The sequence below is a fragment of the Drosophila takahashii genome, chromosome 2L, assembly GCF_030179915.1.
Source record: "Drosophila takahashii strain IR98-3 E-12201 chromosome 2L, DtakHiC1v2, whole genome shotgun sequence".
In the NCBI taxonomy this organism is placed as follows: Eukaryota; Metazoa; Arthropoda; class Insecta; order Diptera; family Drosophilidae; genus Drosophila; species Drosophila takahashii.
Window position 1 is genome coordinate 32,652,082 of NC_091678.1, and position 20,664 is coordinate 32,672,745.

The 20,664-nt window shown below is 33.4% G+C and overlaps 1 protein-coding gene and 1 long non-coding RNA gene across 5 annotated transcripts in view; one reads left to right on the plus strand and one right to left on the minus strand.

Moving 5' to 3' along the window:
• dpr21 (defective proboscis extension response 21) overlaps nucleotides 1-20,664 on the minus strand; it is a 303,758-nt gene that overhangs the window by 240,559 nt on the left and 42,535 nt on the right. The gene's annotated exons all lie outside the window — the stretch shown is intronic.
• LOC138913286 (uncharacterized) lies at nucleotides 2,073-19,156 on the plus strand. Of its 2 annotated transcripts, none has more exons than XR_011418957.1 (3): nucleotides 2,073-2,159; nucleotides 18,776-18,856; nucleotides 18,938-19,156. It is a non-coding gene; the product is annotated as an uncharacterized lncRNA (long non-coding RNA). The 2 variants fall into 2 exon arrangements; XR_011418959.1 differs by lacking the exon at nucleotides 2,073-2,159 and adding an exon at nucleotides 18,595-18,692.

Here is a 20,664-nt window from a genome sequence, read left to right on the forward strand (position 1 = left end):
CTGCGCTGCCATCACTTATCCAATCATATTGATCTGTATGACAAAGTTAAGCTCTGATCTATTGACTTTAAAATAAAACTAAAACTGGCCCAATCGGGTGGATAACTGCCGAGATATAAGAAGAAATTCGAAAAAAGTCCGAAATTTAACATTTCAAACTTTAAAAAATCTTAAAAAAAAAAACTGTGCCATCGAAAAAAAAATTAATGCTATTTTCGTGGTCTAGAGGTCCAACACTAACAGAATTTGCCATCAATTGCTGGGGTGCACACCAAGAATATTATTTTGTAAACTAGTGTAACATAAAAAATATGTTATTTTTTAAATGACCGTGCTCACACCTTTTTAAAGAAAAAAAAAGTTTTTTTTAATTAAAACAAAATTTATTTTTAGTTTGGTTTATAATAAAAAGAATATAATTACCCAAAAAAAAAATGAGTGCCTTCCATTTTTTTGTTAGGTGTAATCGAATTTTTATTATTAAAATCAATATAAGAAACACAAAAAATTCAAAAATACTTGTTAACAAAGTTATTCTTTTGAAAAAATTTTATTGAAAAATTTTTTAATTACTAGGGGAGTGTAGGGTAAGGTGACGAACGATTCGTTTTTTGAATGTAACTTTTCTAAAAATCAATATTTTTCAAAAGTGTAAACGCAGAAAGTTGCTTACATCTACTGAGCATATCCCTGTAAAATTCGGATTCGAAATTCCAATGCAGCCAAATCCCACAGCGTTTGTCGTGAACCCTTCTTTTTTTGCACTTTCAAAAGTTGTAGGGTAATGTGACGAACGATTTGTTCTTTAATGTAACTTCTTCAAAAATCTATATTTTTTAAAAGTGTAAAAGCAGAAAGTTACTTAAGTTACTTACAAAAAAAAATGGTCAAAGTGCAATTTTTTAAATTAAAAATTTTTTTTTTGTTTAATTAAATTGAACTGACGTCACTATTAAAAAGAACAATAAAACTGCAGCAGTAAATGTTATCTGGTATTATTATATTTTTCTTACAAATAATCAACGATAACAATTAAAATTCTTGAATAAAAAAAGTTCGTCACAATACCCTACAAAAAGTTCGTCACAATACCCTACAAGGTAGACTTGGAGCAAAAACGGTGTCACTCTCAAACGGCGCAAAAGAAAAAAACGCGAGGTACCAAAAACTGTTGATAAAGATCTCATGTATACGTGCATATATTTGCCTGATTTTATTTTCCACTCATCTTTGCTCTGGCACTGCTTAAACACAAGTAAATTGAATAGGTTTGGTAGTTTGCGCACCACATTTTTAGCGAAAATTACCTTACGAACAAATTACGGGACTTCTTAATAATATTACTGTAAATACATTGTCGACACGATAAGGGGAGACGACTATATTTATTTGGAATTTTTGTCGTGACGTCATATATGAGATTCGACGAGTTCGTCACATTACCCTACTCGTCAAATTACCCTACACTCCCCTAATATATAATAAGAATGATACTTGTATTCCTTTCTTTAAATACACTTTCATATAATCAAGAATTGTATACCCTACAACCCAGTATAAATATTAAGGTGAAACTAGGTCACATTCTCTTTGTTTGTCTATTTAAAGATGAGTTTTTATTTTGATTTGTTAAAAGTTAAAGGGATATAAACAAACTGTCAATTGCAAAGAAACCGCATTATATTTTAACACTTTGTGAAGCCGATTCCGACGCCGCCACTTAAGCGCCGAAAACCCCACGAAGGGGGAGGGACGGCATTCAATATTATTATTATATTATTATTATCAATATAATTATATTATATTTAATCAATATTATCATTATTATTACTACGTTATTGACAGCCCCAAGCCCATGGAGTAGGCAAGGGAGTTTTGTTATCAGACAGAGCGAGAAGCAACAAAGGAACGAAAAGGCAGCGCGACAAAGTATACGACGGAGTGCGAGCGCGTAAACGCGCGATCAGAGAGTTTAGCGATAAAATCTCACCTCAGCGACGGCGCGTAGGCACGCGCCGTGATGTGGTGCATTACAAAAAAATCCGCGGCTGCGAGGGTCGAAGGCAGAGGGAAAAACGCCGGAAAGTCAGTCGAGTGCGAGTACTGAAACGGATCGGAACGTCGTAGAGAAACCGGGAATAGGGATTATCAAGTTCTGGGTATGCCCGGTTTTTTAAAGTAGTTCGTTATAGAATTCTGGGTTCGCCCGAATTTTATAATTAATATTGATTTCCTAGACCACCCCCGCAGTTGATTATAAGAATCCTGGGTCCGCCCGGATTTTATAATTAGCATTGACCACCTGAACCAGTAACCAATAAACCAGTAGATATCCTGGGGCCCGCCCGGATTTCCGTAGTTAATTATAAAGTCTAGGATCCGCTTAGATTTTACAATTAACGTCGTAGTAAAACCATAGGTATCCTGAGGCCCGCCCGGATTGCCTGTAGGTAATTCTGGAGTTCTGGGTCCGCCCGAATTTTACAATCGACCTTGGTAACGCTAGCTCGCATGTATCTGTACCATTGCACTATGGGAAAAAAGTCTATTTTTTTGGCATAAACTCTAGTTTTAGAGATACAATTTATAAATTTTTTATATATACTATTAAGATAAAGCTGTAATTTCGGTTTTTGTTGCTTTTTGAATCGGACCATTGCTTTCATCCACCGCCCACGCCGCATATTCAAATTAATTGGCAGGGATTTAAAAAAATTTGTATTTGTATTGGTAAGACGGTAAAATAATTTCGGATTACGTTAATTTTTAAAATATGTCAAAAAAAAAATTGCTGACATGTACAAGAAAAGTGAAATATTATCTAATAGCAGATGCCAATTTTAGCTTTAATTGGGGTCCAGCTTCTTTATATTTGAGCCCTTTGCAGCCAGGATTTTCACTTGACTTGTCCCTTTCCATAAATTCAATTTTTAAGATTAATGAAAGCCACTTAGATTGTTTTTTTATTTAAAAAATATTTTTTTTTATGTTTATAAGTTGCTGTATTTAAGTAATTTTTTTGAAGAAACGTGCAAAAAGTTGCAAAAATTATTAGTTTTGCGATATTAAGGATACATTTGGTAATAACTTTGCGTTTTTACCTTTTTGCAACTTTGTGCCATTTATAAGTTGTACACCACGGAACACAACCAAACTTGTTAGTTTTAAGCTAAAAAGATGCACATTTAAAACAGTTCACAGTTGGACAACAAGCCATAATAATCAAAACATGTAATCTAAGATACATTTATAAATACCTTTGCTAAGATTTGACATGATCAGAAATAATAAACCATTTTGTTGCTCCACAAAATAAGCACTGAAAGTTTGCAAAGATTTTTCACTTATTTACGCACACAACAAAGTCAATCGAAGAGCTGACTTTGTTCGCTTATCAACACTATAGTGTTGTTAGTAAAAAAAATTTGATAACACTAGTTTACAAAATAATATTCTTGGTGTGCTCCCCAGCAAATGATGGCAAATTCTGTTAGTTTTGGACCCCTAGATCACGAAAATAGCACTAATTTTTTTTTCGATGGCACAGTTTTTTTTTAAAGATTTTTTAAAGTTCGAAATGTTAAATTTCTGACTTTTTTCGAATTTCTTCTTATATCTCGCCAGATATCCACTCGATTGGGCCAGTTTTAGTTTTATTTTAAAGTCAATAGATCAGAGCCTAACTTTGCCATACAGATCAATATGATTGGATAAGTAATGGCAGCACAGAAGCTCGACAAAGATGAAAAATGTGTTTTTTGGTCGACTGTAAGTCCGCTGTATATATCGTAAAAACTCGAAATAAATCCGTTGAAAAATCATAATGGGTACAAACTTAAAGTTTACATCCTACCGAATAAAACAAGCAGGATATGGCCCACATCCATGGAAAATTGGATTTATGGTGGATTTTTAAAGTTCGGATTTTTCCACTTTTTTCGGTTGACAGAGTCCAAATTTAATATTTATCATAGGCGGCGACATGTAAACAAAAATAATTGGTGTTGGCAGCCGGGTCACTTAATAGCTAAATCAGATATTTAAAAGCTAGAAAATTATTAAAGTGAATTTAATTTTTGAAATTAAGGTTACTTTTTTCATAAGAATGAACTATCCAAATGGATAGTACTTAATTAAAAACACTCACAGTCATAACGGAAGCAATTTTATATTTTTAAAGGAATGTTCAGAAATTAAATTTTTGTTATAATTTTTTAGCTTTTAATTTTAGCTATTTTTTAACCCGCCTGCCGTCACCACTCATTTTGGTTTACATGTCGCCGCCTATGATAAATCTTAAATTTGGACTCTGTCAACCGAAAAAAGTGGAAAAATCCGAACTTTAAAAATCCACCATAAATCCAATTTTCCATGGATGTGGGCCATATCCTGCTTGTTTTATTCGGTAGGATGTAAACTTTAAGTTTGTACCCATTATGATTTTTCAACGGATTTATTTCGAGTTTTTACGATATATACAGCCGACTTACAGTCGACCAAAAAACACATTTTTCATCTTTGTCGAGCTTCTGCGCTGCCATTACTTATCCAATCATATTGATCTGTATGGCAAAGTTAGGCTCTGATCTATTGACTTTAAAATAAAACTAAAACTGGCCCAATCGAGTGGGTATCTGGCGAGATATAAGAAGAAATTCGAAAAAAGTCAGAAATTCAACATTTCGAACTTTAAAAAATCTTTAAAAAAAAACTGTGCCATCGAAAAAAAAATTAGTGCTATTTTCGTGATCTAGGGGTCCAAAACTAACAGAATTTGCCATCAATTGCTGGGGAGCATTTCGGCTGTAAACTAGTGTAACTGTTCTTGGCTAATTAGGGTATGTAAATTCACAAAATATATTTAATTTTTAAAAATAATTTGTAAAATAAGTTGATTTTATGCCAAAAAAAATTGACTTTTTTCCCATAGTGCATTGCTCGACATAGTTCTTGGGATGGCCCGAACGTTGTCGTTATTAGTTCTAAAGGTTCTGGGTCCGCCCGAACTTTTAGTGTGGTGCTTTGACAACCTCGAGCATGTCCAAGATAATACTGTAGTCATTACTACCCTCTAGGCCTTTCCCGAGTTTCAAGTTATTAACTCTTAGACCCTTAAACTCTACGTCTAGACTACGTGAGGGGCCCATTATTCGGCACGCCCGGGTCTTTTGCTAGTAGTTTTAATTGATACGGAACCCCTTCCGAGGTCATATTCGTACTACCCTGATTTCTCACCCTCTCTTACCACCGAGATCACGCCTATAAATGCACTAACTGAACCCACATCGTCCACTGCAAGTTTATAAATTTTTGTGGAGACTTCGGCCAAACCCCTCTCAACGTACCCCGGCTGGGAAAACGTCTTTACAACCTAAAATATACAAAAAAATAGTTTAATCCACCCTCTTTCGATGCCGTAAAGCACGTTTTGTTATAATCGTTCAAAATGGCGATTTGAATTAATTTAAAAGTTCTTATTTTTGTCCAACAGCCAACAGCTGTTTTAACAGCCTGTACCTTAACAGTGCGAGCCACTGTTAAAATTTCTGGTACGTAACATTAAAGTCTGATGTTATTGTAACAGAATGACATCATTGGATCTTAATTTTAAGGACTTTTAAAAAAATGACTTTTGGCCACCTAAAGTGGTTATCCAGTAGGGATGTCGAAAATATATCAAAATATCAATATATCGAAATAAATATTTTTATCGTGATATTTTTTTTTTGAATAATTATCATACAGCTGTGAAAAAAATAATAGCACCACTAACCCAAAACAATTTTAACTAGTCACCCTACTCACATTTTTTAACTTTTTTAACTTTTCAAAACGGGTTTTAAATAGTAAGACTAAACATAATTTGAATATGAAAAAAAATGTTAGCTTTATAAAAGGTTTCTGGACTTATTTAAGAAAATCCATGCAAAACTGGAAAAACGTACGAAAAAAATAATAGCACCACTTCTCTAAAAATAGAATAAAAGGTAGAAAAATGACAAATGGGTAACTTAATCTTTAGTTGGCGGTAGCTAACAAGTAAATCTAAGTTTAAAGTGTAAATATCTTTTGCGATTTTTGGATATAATGACTTACTATCGATTAAACAAGTCAGGACCCTACCTATAAAGGAATTGGGGCCCAAAAGTCATGATATATTTTCAAATTTTGTTCGGAAATGATTTAAGACGTTTTAGATTAACTGTATAGACTGTCTTTAAAAAACAACTCCAAGATTTTTTGTTGTGTTACGGTCAAGCGAGTACACAAGTCACTGTATATTGCTGACTGAGTACTTTCGAACTCTTTCTTTGCTATCCTGACCGTGATCCTGGCCGGATTTTATTGGTCAAAGATTCATTTAAGAAGTATTATGTATTCAGTTTGAGCTACGAATTACTACCGTATTACTATTTACATCATAGGATGATTCATGAACGATGTAATCATCCGTATTGATCTTACTTCAAGAAGGAAAAACAAGCCTATGTTAATACTAGGTCCATGCTCAATAAATGGATGTTTTGGTACCATGTTTTTGGTCAATTTAGGTGTTTAGAAGACACATGACTTATAAAAAGGATTTCTTCTTACCCAATTTAACTTTGCCTTCACACATTCTCATAAGTTTGCGGTCATTCATTTGTAAGTTTTTTTGACGAGCCCTATGCCCTTGTAAATGTGTTTCGCATTTCGGATAGGATTTTTTTTTTAAGTGCATGTTTTATAAATTTGTTTATTAAAGCATTATCCAACTATTAAAATATTCGCTATTATTTTAAGCACGTGTTTTAGTTTAGTTTTGGCCCTGATAAGATTCTTTGTGCTTTGTGATATAACATTTTAGAAGGAAAAATGGGCCAGGACTCGCTTTTTCTGTGTTATCCTTTAAAAGTTTATGCCATTTTTAATAAAGATGATCCAAGACCTAACAAATTGAGCCGGTTTTCATGACCGTTTTCCATCCAATATGTTTTTTTTTAATATTTTTCTTTTCCGACTTGAAAAATTTTTCCACATGTCCGTGTATTGCCAAATGGTAATCAATTTGATGTCTGGATATCAGGAAAAGTTAGTTTTAGTCAAATCTCATAGAATATATCCTTTATACACAAGAATATTAGCGCATCGTAACGTTTTATTTAAAGAAAACGGAAGTGGTGCTATTATTTTTTTCGGCCTTTTTTTGACTTTTTTTCTTAAAATCTGAAAAAATTATATGTAGACAATATTTTCGATATCCGTATCAATTTTTTCAAATAGGTGGAATACTAATCAAGATAATAAAAAACACTTCTTGTATAAAAATCCCCGTTTTCCACATATTTCTTTAATATTAAGAACCTGTGACGAAGTGGTGCTATTATTTTTTTCGCAACTGTATATCCTCGATTTTTTTCACATTTTTTTGATAATTTTAATAAATATTGTTTTCTTTCATTTATTACTAAATATAAACTAAAAATTATAAAAATATAGTTTAAGATCGTATGTGGGTTAATGTTTAGTGGTTATTGATTATGAAGCTTAAAATTTAAAAAAAAATAATAAAACAAAAATATCAAAAATATCTGATATATAGATATTTTTTTTCTGATATATCAAATATCATTTTGATTTTTTGTTTAAATAAAAAATATCATCGATACGATATTTTTAAATATTTCGACATCCCTATTATCCAGCCTATAGTGCGATGGGCGAACAAGAGATAGGGGAGTATAGGGTAATGTGACGAGTAGGGTAATGTGACGAACTCGATGAATCTCACATATGACGTCACGACAAAAATTCCAAATAAATGTAGTTTACAGTAATATTAGTGAGAAGTGTCGTAATTTGTTCATGAGGTAATTTTTACTCGTAGTTTAAAAGGGAATACAATATTTGTGCAAAAGTATGTAGCAGGTAGAAGGAAGCGTTTCCGACCCTATAAAGTGTATATATTCTTGATCAGGGTCACTAGCCGAGTCGATCTAGCCATCTCTCCGTCTGTCCGTCTGTATGAACGCTGAGATCTCGAATACTAAAATAGCTAGAAGGTTGAGATTTTCCACACATATTCTTGGGCTTCCTACGCAGCGCAAGTTTATTTCAGCCAAGCGCCACGCCCCCTCTAACGCCCACAATCGCCCACTAACGATTTTAAAATTTGTCTGGCGCCCACATCCTTAAAGATTTCCGAGAAGTATAAATGCAATTTTGTTGTGTATATTTATACCTATCAAAATGTAGAAGAAATTCTTTACAGATTTCCGAGAAGTATAAATGCAATTTTGTTGTGTATATTTATACCTATCCAAATGTAAAATATTTAAACAACTTTTCTCACTTACGTACTTAATTACTTAATTACTAACATCAAATATTTTGTAGTTTTCAAATTACTAGTATTGTCGGGAGCAGACAAATCTTTACAGCCAAATTAAAATTAAAGCGTAAACAATCGATTGTTATCTATTGCACTGTGAACTCCAGCTGCCAGCATTAACTGCTCTCTTACTCTCTCACTCTCTCGCTCTCTTGTCGCTGTTCTTTTTCTTCGTCGTTGACATTACTTTTGTCACTTTGGTTGGATGCTCGTTGATCGGAAGAGATATACATTGTCGTTGTCGTTGTTGCCCCGCAATTTAAACTCAAATAAATATATATTATAACGATTAAATATACGAGTTTGTCATTTGAATAAATAAAGCTGCCAAAAAGCTGGCAGCGTCAGTCGACACCTGCAATATCTCGGAATCCATAAGTCGTAAAAATATATAATTTTTTTGCAGGGAACGTAACTGTTATAAGTTTTATTTTAAAAATCACACTTTAACAGTTATTTTCTGATTTGTAAAGTAAAACTCAAAGAATAACTGTTATTTTTTGAGTTTTATAATAAAAGTTGACAAATAACAGTTATTCGTCGTGATCAAAATAAAACTCAAACTTGATTTATGGCGATTTTGTGGGTAAACAAAATTTTAAAAAAATATAGGTATAAAATATGCGCGGTTGCCTTTTTTAACAAATTTTTAGTAAGTTTTAAAAAGCACGGGTATTATGTTTTTTTTAATTATTTCATTTTTTCAAAAATGTCAAGGGAATAACTGTTATTCATAAAAATCAAAAAATAACAGTTATTTTTTGAGTTTTATTATAAAAATCAAAAAATAAAAATCATTACGGATTTGTAAACTACAATGGCTAATAAAAATTGTGGTGTATTTAAAAAATTTTTAGGACCCTTCTAAGTGCGTGATTTTTTTGTATGAAAAATTTACAATAACAGTTATTTTCGTTCCCTGTTTTTTTGTTTTAGTCCTTCAAGACGGCCAGACACAACCAATGCGTTTGTTTTGCACAGAAGGCCAAGATAATTAAGCTATAATATTAAATGTGTTTTCTTAACAGAGCATATGTACGTCCTGTCGCTTTGACTATGTGGTTGCTCCAAGATAAAGTATTGTTAAATGTTATCCCCAGATTAACTGCACTCACTTCATAGTTTATCGGCGTATGGTTTATGTATAATTTTTGAAGTGAAAGTGTTCAAATTGGCTTTTTACCAATTACCAAGCACTTCGATTTCTTCGGATTTATACCCAAGCCATTTTCCTTTGCCCATATTTCAATGAGTGACAACATTTTATTACTTTTACGGACACAGGCATGTATTTCGGTTGCGGGTCTACTAACATATGTATATTTGGACATCGTCAGCATATAAATGTACTTCACACTCAGACAGGATACTAGGGAGATCATTGACATATATAGAAAACAATAAAGGGCCCAGCACAGATCCCTGTGGCACTCCCCTGGTTAAGTTTCGGAGGGACGAAACTTGCGTCCGAGAGACGACCGCTTGATATCTATTCGTTAAGTACGACCTAATAAGCTTTGTCGCATTAGTCGAGAAATGAAACATGTTTCTAAGCTTGGTAATGAGAGTATTACGATTCACAGAATCAAAAGCCTTACTATGGTCAAGGAGCGTTAGAAACGTTACGCAGTTCTCATCCAGTTTTTGTCTTATATCCTCAACAATATTAGTGATTGCAGTAATACAACTCCTTTTCTTACGGAATCCAGATTGTTTTTCATTTAGTGAGGAATTATTAGCTAAGTAAAGTTGAATCTGAAGGGACATAAGATTTTCAAAGACTTTTTATAGGAAAGGTAATATTGAAATAGGCCTATACACTCAAAGAAAACATCTTGAAATCGCCATTAAATCAAAAAAATCGCCATGAATTTCAGTCGATGGCGATTTGCCGTATTTTTTAGAAAGGAATTTTCTAAAAATTTAGAAAAAAATTTCTGAAAAGCAGAAATGCTTTTCTAAAGTCAAGAAAAATTGCCATAGAATTCAAAAAATTTCCTAAAATCCAGAAAGTACTTTTCTTGAAATTATAATTTTTTTTCTTAAAATTTTAAAGGACTTTTTTTATTTTCAGATAATTTTCTTTATTTTAATAATATGTATACATATTTATTTTACTATTTGATTTCCTAAACAAGAAAGGGAAAAGAAAATAAAAAAGATGAATAGAAAATTATTAATATTTCCTAAAAAAAAGGAAAACAAAACAAAAAAGATAGTAAATATTTCCTAAACAAAAAGAGAAAAGAAAACAAAAATAGATAAAAATAACATTATAAATATTTCCTAAGCAAAAAAGAGAAAAGAAAACAAAAACGATAAAATAAAATTATTAGTATTTATTATAAGTATTTAATATATTATTATTAAAATTTACTTACTTACGTCATTGTAGAAGAAAATATTTTTATTTAATTCTTAAACGCTGTTCACAAATGAAGATTTTTAAACTTTGCTGTGACTTGAAAATTTTGAATGCGCCCACCTCCTCTTGTGGTTGACTTAGATTGAATTTTCCAAAACGACCGTATAAAAGAGACATGTAACTATTTAATTCCAAAAATATTACCAAAATGTGTTGACCACTCTTGAAGATATATCCCAAAAGACGAAGAAAATTTGTGATTTTCTTAAATTAAAGATACCGCAAATACCAGAGCTGATGGACTATGGGCGTAGTGGCAACTTATGCTTAGAAAAGCCTCATTTATCGAAATAAAATGGTGGCAGGCCTGGACACCGACCCATGTCACATTTTGTCGGCCTGTGTTATTGATTTGATTTCATGCGGAAGTTGATTCCAAAGCCGAATAGTGTTAGTGTAGAAGTGCTTGTCAGAGCTAGCCAGAGTAGTTTTAATAGGAATTATATTTTTGGTGCGTTGGGAAGTAAATAGATTTATCATGTCATATATATAATCAGGTTGTTTAAACTATTTTGTGGAGGAGTGTCAAAGCTTTAAGTTTTATCCAATTCGTCAAACTTATATCAAAAATCCTATTTGAATAACACGTAACATGGTCATATCTCTTAACATTGAATACATAACGGGCAATACAATTAAACGCTACATTTAAGTTGTATTGGCTGGCTCCATCACATCTTCCGAAAATCTCAACCCCATAAAATAGTACGGATGTTAAGCACGCCTTGGCGACCATAAGCCGTATATTCATTGGGAGGAAGTGCTGCGATAAGGATAGATTCCTAAGCACACCGTAAGTTTTACCTACTGCTTTATTAACTTGGTCAGTCCATGATAGGGTATTGTTTAATGTGATGCCCAGGTTCTCCGCCTTAGCAACATACTCAATCTTTTTGCTCCCTATGGTAAGGTTGTTTAAATGCTCAGTACTAAGGTTTTTTTATAAATAACAAGACATTTACATTTAGACGGATTTAAACTGAGACCATTTTTACATGCCCACTCACTAACATATAATAACTCATCATTACAGACTTTAACACAATCACTAATTTGACACAAAGGACGACTAACATACATTTGAACATCATCTGCATACATATGGACTTCACAGTTGGACAGTACATTCGGCAGATCATTTATGTAGATCGTGAACAACAGGGGCCCTAGGACAGAGCCCTGAGGGACACCCCGTTTAACGTGCATGTAGTTCGACCTAGTTTCGTTTGTAACGACTGCTTGCTTACGGCTACTTAAATAAGAGTTCATAAGGCTTAGTGCAGTGTTAGAAAAATTGTAAAGAACTTTTAACTTCGTCAAAAGGATTTTGTGATTCACGGTGTCAAATGCTTTGCTAAAGTCAAGAAATGTCAGGAATGTTACGTCGTTTTTATCTAATTTTCGTCTGATGTCTTCTACAACTTTAATTAAAGTGGTTGTGCAGCTTATATTTTGTCGAAAACCAGATTGCTTGCTATTTAGTAGATTATTAGTGGTAAAAAAGGTGTTTATTTGTTTTGTAATCAGTTGCTCAAACGTCTTTGACAAAAACGAAAGAATAGATATCGGCCTAAAATCACGGTTTGATTTGGGTATTGGAATAATCTTTCCTATTTTCCAGGGTACATACAAGTAGTAAATGCAAAATTAATTATATGTGTAATATGCCCCAAGATGTGGGGCAGAAGTATTTTTATAAATTTAGGGCTCATATCGTCCAAGCAAACGGCATTTGATTTAATTTTTAACATAGCCTCTAAGACATCACACTGACTAACACATGCAAAATCAAACATATTAATACAATTATTAGACACTAGAGTCAGCTTCAGGTACGTTAAGGTCAGTAAATTTTTGAATTAGGTCAGTTACGTCAATATCGTCATTTTTTTCAGGTACTGCTTTGCCTATTCCGAGACTCTTAATGACTCTCCATGTTTGTTGAGAGGATATTGCACTTTCAAATTTAGACTAATAGAACGTTCGTTTAGCATTCTTAATTAGAATACTTACTTCTTTTCTGCTATTCTTGTACTGCCTGAAAAAATGCTCCATTCTATATCGTTTCCACTTGTCATAATTATAGTCTCGCCTTTTTATTGCACTTTTTGTGTAGGTATTAAACCATGAGTTGACAGCCGGCTTTATAATTTTAGTCTTAAATATTGCCAAAATATTGCTGTTTAAGTCCCCAGTTATTATAATCACTATGGACGGCGGTCCATGTAGTGACGAAGCGCACCAGGAGAGTGTGCGAAGGCGACTACTATATATACACGAAGAAATGAAAATCTACTGTGAAGGTCCGATCATAATGAATGATACACCTATCGAAAGGTATTGCGAAAACTAACAGGATTGCATACCAAGACTTTAAGAAAATCAATTGGCTTGGGGGAAAAAGCGGTGAAAGTGAAAAAGTGAAAATTTCGAAATTTGGAGCTGTTGGGGCCGGTGGGGATGTTTTAGTTGTATTCCTTTTGAAAATACCCGTCGAATCCGACGCTCCGTTCAAAAGTTATAGCCAAAATAAGATATTCTTCTTCTTCCCAAAATGAAAATTTAATTCTGTTTGTCAGTTTGTCAGTTTGTCCAAAACATGTTTTTTAAGTTTTGAAAATTTGATATGACGTTCATCATATCGATATAAAAAACTTTTGTTCTACCACTTTTGGAAAAACTCGCTAGTTTAGCGGGAAAACAGCTATAGATAGCTAAAATTCGGAAAGCCGTAACTTCTATACTACTAAAGCTACAGACCTGTGCTGCATCTCGTTTGAAAGGTATTTTTATACCCGTTACTCGTAGAGTAAAAGGGTATATTGTATTCGTGCAAAAGTATGTAACAGCTAGAAGGAAGCGTTTCCGACCCCATAAAGTATATATATTCTTGATCAGGATCACTAGCCGAGTCGATCTAGCCATGTTCGTCTGTCCGTCTGTCTGTCCGTCTGTCTGTCCGTCTGTCTGTCTGTCTGTCTGTCCGTATGAACGCTGAGATCTCGGAAACTAGAAAAGCTAGAAGATTGGCATTTTGCATGAATATTCTAAGAGCTCCTACGCAGCGCAAGTTTGTTTCAAAAAGGTGCCACGCCCCCTCTAACGCCCACAAGCCCCCTCTAACGCCCACAGTTTTGAAGCTATTATGAAAATATTAATTGATATGTATTCGCTTCGTCAATACCTACCGATTGGCCAAGTAAAAAATTGCCACGCCCACTCTAACGCCCACAAACCCAATAAACGCTTAAACCTGGCCAGCGCCTACATTTCCGCCTTTCATGACCAGTAGTACCAATATCTGGCGGTTGATGGCGCAATACAATATGCACTAGCGCCATCTAGGAAATGGCTTAGGAAAAAATCTGCCTATTTTTCTGTGGTCACTCTAATTCACATTATGTTAATGCAAATTTTAAATTATTTGAAATGGGGCGCGCATTTTGTCTCTTTTTGCTCGTATACGTTTTTCACAAGTGCATTTACCTGCGCTAGAGAGAGACGGAAGATGTGCTAGGCAGAATTGAAAGTTCTAGAAAGCCTCTTCTAGAAAGAGATCCCTGGGTAAAAATCGAGCGGCGAAAAACATATAAGAAGGCATATTTCTATTAAGTTGTTTAGCTGAGTAACGGGTATCTAATAGTCGAGGCACTCGACTATAGCGTTCTCTCTTGTTAAATGCTATAAACGCCCTCTATATGCAATTTGTGTAAATGTAATAGTTAAAAAGATATGAACAAAATAATTTTTTTTTAAACTTTTTTTTTAGCTTTTTTTTAATTTTTTCAAAAACGGCTCTAACGATTTTCCTTACAACTTTAAACTGTATAGCCCTTGACAGTCCTTAAATTTTGGTTTAAAAGTTATTTTTATACGAAAATAGCCACTTTTGCCAGCTCGAACAACTAACGCTCCCTGAGTATTGAATTTTGTGTGAGGGTATACGAACTGTATTTTAGGGTCATGGAATCAGTAAATTGGCACTTAAGAGTTCCATATAGGAATCTTTTGTTCTACGACTTTTGGAAAAAGCCGCTACTTTAGCGGGAAAAAGCTAAAAATAGGTAAATTTCGTTAGTTTGTAAGTTCAACACTACTAAAGGTACAGACATGTGCTATACCTCGTTTAAAAGGTATTTTGATATACTTCATCGCCTTTTTAACTTAATTCGTTTAAATACAATGGCTTACAAATTATGATTGACCAATTAAAAATTAAATGTATATATAAGCTCCTATGAGAGCAAATGTAAACAAACAAAAACTTCTGATATCAAATAAAAACACCTCTTAACGAGGTAAAAAACTAGTGACGATCGCACCTTCAACGTACAAAAGTTCTGATATCAACTTTTGTGACGAAAAATTATTACACTCGTCATTAAATAGACTTTCTAATATTTTCTCATTCGGCACGCTGCAATAGAAAATGCCTGTAAAGGGAAAAAGGCTGGAATAGTTTGCGGGCCGAATGATAAAATATTAGAAAGTCTATTTAATGACGAGTGTAATCATTTTTCGTCAGAAATGTTGATATCAGAACTTTTGTATGTTGAAGGTGTGATCGTCACTAGTTTTTTACCTCGTTAAGAGGTGTTTTTATTTGATATCAGAAGTTTTTGTTTGTTTACATTTGCTCTCATAGGAGCTTATATATACATTTAATTTTAAATTGGTCAATCATAATTTGTAAGCCATTGTATTTAAACGAATTAAGTTAAACAGGCGATGAAGTATATCAAAATACCTTTTAAACGAGTTATAGCACATGTCTGTACCTTTAGTAGTGTAGAACTTACAAACTAACGAAATTTAGCTATTATAGCTTTTTTCCCGCTAAAGTAGCGGCTTTTTCCAAAAGTCTTACAACAAGAGATTCCTATATGGAACTCTTAAGTGCAAATTTACTGATTCCATGACCCTAAAATACAGTGTTTTTATTTGATAAATTCTTTATTTGCAAATAAAAGAATGCTCACTCGGTGCAGTTCGTGGTATTCCAGATTCAGCGTTTCTATTTATTTAAATTTTGTTTTTAGGTAGTCAAGAATCAAAAAGCCTACTTCCTACAAAGTTACAATGAATTTTCTTATATTTGTTTGAATATTCCTATGGGAGCCTTAAGATATAGTGGTCCGATCCGGCTCGCTCCGACATATGTACTACTTGCAATAGAAAGAAGACTTTCGGGAAAGTTTCATCGCGATAGCTTTAAAACTGAGAGACTAGTTCGCATAGAAACGGACAGACGGACAGACGGACAGACGGACAGACGGAAATGGCTAGATAGACTCGGCTATTGGTTCTGATCAAGAATATATATACTTTATGTGGTCGGAAACGTCTTCTTCACTGCGCACAGTGGGGCGCCTAGAACAAAAAGCCTGCCAAAATGGTTTTTTTTTTTTTAAGATTTTCCAAAATGTTGAAATGCAACTTTAAAAACAATTGAATTCTCTATACAAATCAAAAGGAAACAGTGATCTGTGATGAATGGTTCTCCCACTACAGATTTTTAAAGTTTATTTTTCGAAATATAATTTTAGCCAACAAGAAAAAAAGGTATTTTTACACATCTTTGAAATTTTTCTGAAAGCGCCCAAGGGCTTAAGTTGTATATGTAACGATTGAAATTTTAAGAGCAACCGATTCTTAAAATATTTAAAAAAAAATAAAAATTTTAGATACATAATTACTATTTTTTTTTAATATTTTTAAAGTGGTCCAAAAAAATTGGGTTTTTTTGGATATTCTTGGACGTAAAGTAGTGTTACACCCTAGATCCCCGTTTAATTCTTTTTTTAAAAAAAAGTTTAGATATTTAACTACATTTTCTGAAAAAATTAGCCTGCCCTTTTGTGCCTCTTCTGAGAAAACCGCGGTTAAAGTTAGCAAGAAATTTACGTAATTTGAATAGTTGCCAGCCCTGGGTTCTCCGCGCGCACTTACAGCATGAATCCCTAGTTGTATTACTAGTCAGCTGTTTCCAATTACTTTTGTTTTTCTTTCGCGGCAAGCTGTCCAATTATTTTGTATTATCAAATTTAAATCCAATTATAATGGAAAGTGAAGCCGGAGGTATTTATATTGTGTTCGTGGCGTTAAATATATTCTTACTAATGTGATGTATTCGTGTTTTAGAGCTATTGTTATGTTTTAGAAGAGTGAAAAATTGTGATTTATCTTGTGGGTAAAATTGAATGTGATACATGTGTGTCTTTAGAACAACAAAGGTTAAATGAGTTGATATCTTTTAAGCATTTCCGAGAACACAATTCCAGAAAATCTAGTCGCGAAAAATCAAACCAGGATGTTTTCAATAGAATGCTTGTAAACTCGGATCCTATAATTTCCAGTTATTTTAAAACTCCTTAAAAAAAAAATTGAAAAAATGCCAGAGTCGGCTTTAGCTCTTATAAAAAGCCTTCCCTGTCCTAAAAATAAATATCGACGATTTTTGACTGCTCTGACAGTAGCGATGAAAATGAAAATGAATAAAAAAAATTATAATTTAAATTTCTTTTATTTTGTTGAAAATATAAATATAAACGGAATATGTTATCGAGATATAATCAAAAACGTGATTTATACCAATTTATGATTTATATCAAAAACGTGATTTATATTATGCAATATTTTCTTGACAGAAATTACAAGAATAAGAATTAAGAAATTACAAACCAATTTAAAAAAATCTGAACATTGACGTAAATTGATAAATAATGACTTAATCCAAATTTACATAAAAAATATGAAATAGAACCGATATATTCCCTTTTGTACTAAGCGTTTATATGGCAGCTATAAGTTATAGTTGACCGATTTGAATAATTTTTTTTTTTAAAAATCAAGTTAAATTAAAAAAAAATATTGGGAAACTTAGAACCCTATAACTAATGTATTTATATTTTTTTTCTTAATAAAACAATTTTTTTTTTCTTAAAAATTTTCTACAACAAAAAAATTGCACTAAAAAAATTCACCTTATGATGTTTTTTTACATATTTAATTGCCTTTAAGAATGCCTCATCAAAAGATATTCGCTATAGGGCTCCGCTGATTTAAGGCAGACTTTTGGCTTTTTCGCCCCACTGTGCTGCGTTGCAAACATCTGACTGAAATTATAATACCCTCTACAAGGGTATAATTATTGCCAATGTGTTCGTTTTTCGTTTCCCCTCCTTCACGTTTGAGCTTCGAAACTTTAATAATAACAGCATGCATTCTAAGTATAGTTTAGCGAACTAAAAAAAGCTCAGACAATGGCCGAGCGGTTAGCCTTTCCATCCATTATACAATGATACCCATGTTCAATTCCTACATGAGGAAAGAATATTTTTTGTTTTCATAAATTAACAGCATTACAACTCAGCATACGTTTATCAAAATGTATGTTGAATTTTTTCTAGTCTGTCTACATTTTGCATTACAATTTTGGGAGAGAATAGTGAATTCGTAATGGAGACCCGAAGGTGACTCGGCCTTAGCATACTTTTCCCGTTACTAGTAATGCAAATTGTGTCCCGACCACATTACAAGGCGGCCATGCCTATGGCAAAGTAATGTTGTAATCCATTGTTTCCCTATTATTGGAGGAGAAGTAATGCATTCGTAATCCATTTTGTAATGGCAATTTTCGCCGCTGGGAAACGGCGCCAGAGACGACGCTGTCCCAAATTTCTCTCTCTCAAATTATGCAAGCGCGATCGTGGCAAAGGGAAAAGAACAACAAGAGAGATTGAAATTGCAGATGTTGTTTTTCTCGCTCAGTACTCTTTTTCTATTTCTGAATAGCAGGCGCCGTTGTTCCGCATTTTTCAATTGCCTTCTAACTGTGATAAGTTGTTTTCGAGTTCAAACAAAAGTGCTATTAATCAAGAATGCATTTTTAGATAGGTAATTTTAAAGGGTATTATAACTTTGTCTTGTCAAAATTATTATAGCTTCTCATTCTTAGAATATGTATATTTTATTTTTAGGTCAAGGTAATGGTACAAGTTGCATGAACAAAATAATTTCAGATGATACAGGCCAGAAGGATGTTATTCTTGCACTTCTAAGTAAGTTTTTATCGTTCTTGTCAATATTCTAATATTCTAATATTATACATTATTATAAAAATATATATTTTCCAAATTCAGATCCCATTGGTCAGGTGAAGCCTGCAGAGCCTCCAGAGAGGATGCGGAGATGAGTGAAAAATATCCATGCGCGAAAACGGAGCTCGCCAAGACTCCGGAAGCCATGACAAACGTACCGAAGATCCTACACGTCACCGTACTTGGTAAAAATCTATTAATTTAATGTAAAAGTATGAAAATAATTTACCAAATATGATGTAGTAAATAAACCTGTTGATAAAGGCGATGAAATTCAATTTTTTGCTGATGATTTTGGGTGATATTTCGGCGCTTAAATAGCGCCAAAAAGGCGCCGAATTCGGTGATGAATTAGGCGCTGAAAAATGGTGATTAACAAGTGCTAAGATGGCGCTAGTTTCTGGCAGTAATGAGCCCCTAGGACATACCATATAAAATCAGCGCTATTTTTCATACAAATTCACTAGTGATTGTTTTAGCAGTGATTCACTGCTAAAAAAGCGCTGAATGGAACTGCAGGGTTCGTTTGGTTTGCTGCGAAATAGGCTCAAACTCGCATCTGACTGGCGCATCGAAATAAAGACCTGTGGGCTAGGGGTATAGTCGCTCGACTGCGGATCGTTTCGAATCAAGTTCAACTCCGACTGAAAGCAACTTTTTATTTTTTTTTATTTTTTTTTTAAACATTGTTTATTTAATATAACTATATAAAATTGAATGAAAGGTAAAGAACATTATTAGAATGATTTATTTTGGTTTAAATTATTTGTTTCTAGGGATAGTGTGGTTGCTTTATGGTTTAAAAAATACAATTATCATTATTTTGGGTCTCTGAATTGAATACTTTAATAAGGATTTTGTTAAATAAAATTATAAAAGTAAACTCGGATGCATATTTCATAAATTTTTAATTTAAAAGTAATGAATTTAAAAGATTTGCTCAAAATGCTTCTGCTTCTAGAACTTACTTTTTCTTTACCATTTTTGTTCAACTTTTTTTTGCTGATCATGATAAAGTACCATAAGCGTTTAAAACAACATTTAAAAAACGAACAAAAAATCTACAAAAAAAAATTTAAAAACAAACAAAAACTACAAAACAAATTTAAAAAAAAAACAAAGTAAAATGCCTCAGAGTGGACTTAAACCTTGATCGCACAATTCGCAGGCCACCAACTTACGCAATGCGCCACAGCCCTCTTTGAAATCTTATGCGCAATGTGCCTTATAGGTCGATACCTTTTCGGCAACATAATTCAAGAATCGTCAAATGAGACAAAAACTGAATTTTGACTCTTCGGCAGCGCGGAGTGCTGAGAGCGAGAGAGCAAGTGAGCGAGAAGTAAAGTAACGGCACTCCAAAAATGGCGCTGCCTCCGTAAATTTTCTTGCTCCTCGTTACACATCTTAGTGTTTATATTATCTTTGGGTTGAACCCTGGTGGAACTATACAAGGTGATCTCGTCGCGAGAGCTGCCCTCTTTTGAGGACGTTATTTGTGTCAGTCTTTATCTAGCTATCTCATTCTATCGCCTAAGAGAGACAGAGAGGTAAACGTATTTAACGTCCTAAGCAGAGCTGACGAGACCACCTTGTATAGTTCCACCATGGGTTGAACCATACAGAATGTAAAGTTATGACTTTTCACCGTTCCTCTCCTCATCTTGTCTCATATTCCCTTGAAAATCATACCCTTGATCGAATTTCAAATGACCTTGGTGTTCTTTTGATCACAAACTGTGTTTCAATAATCATATTGCAGCCATGGT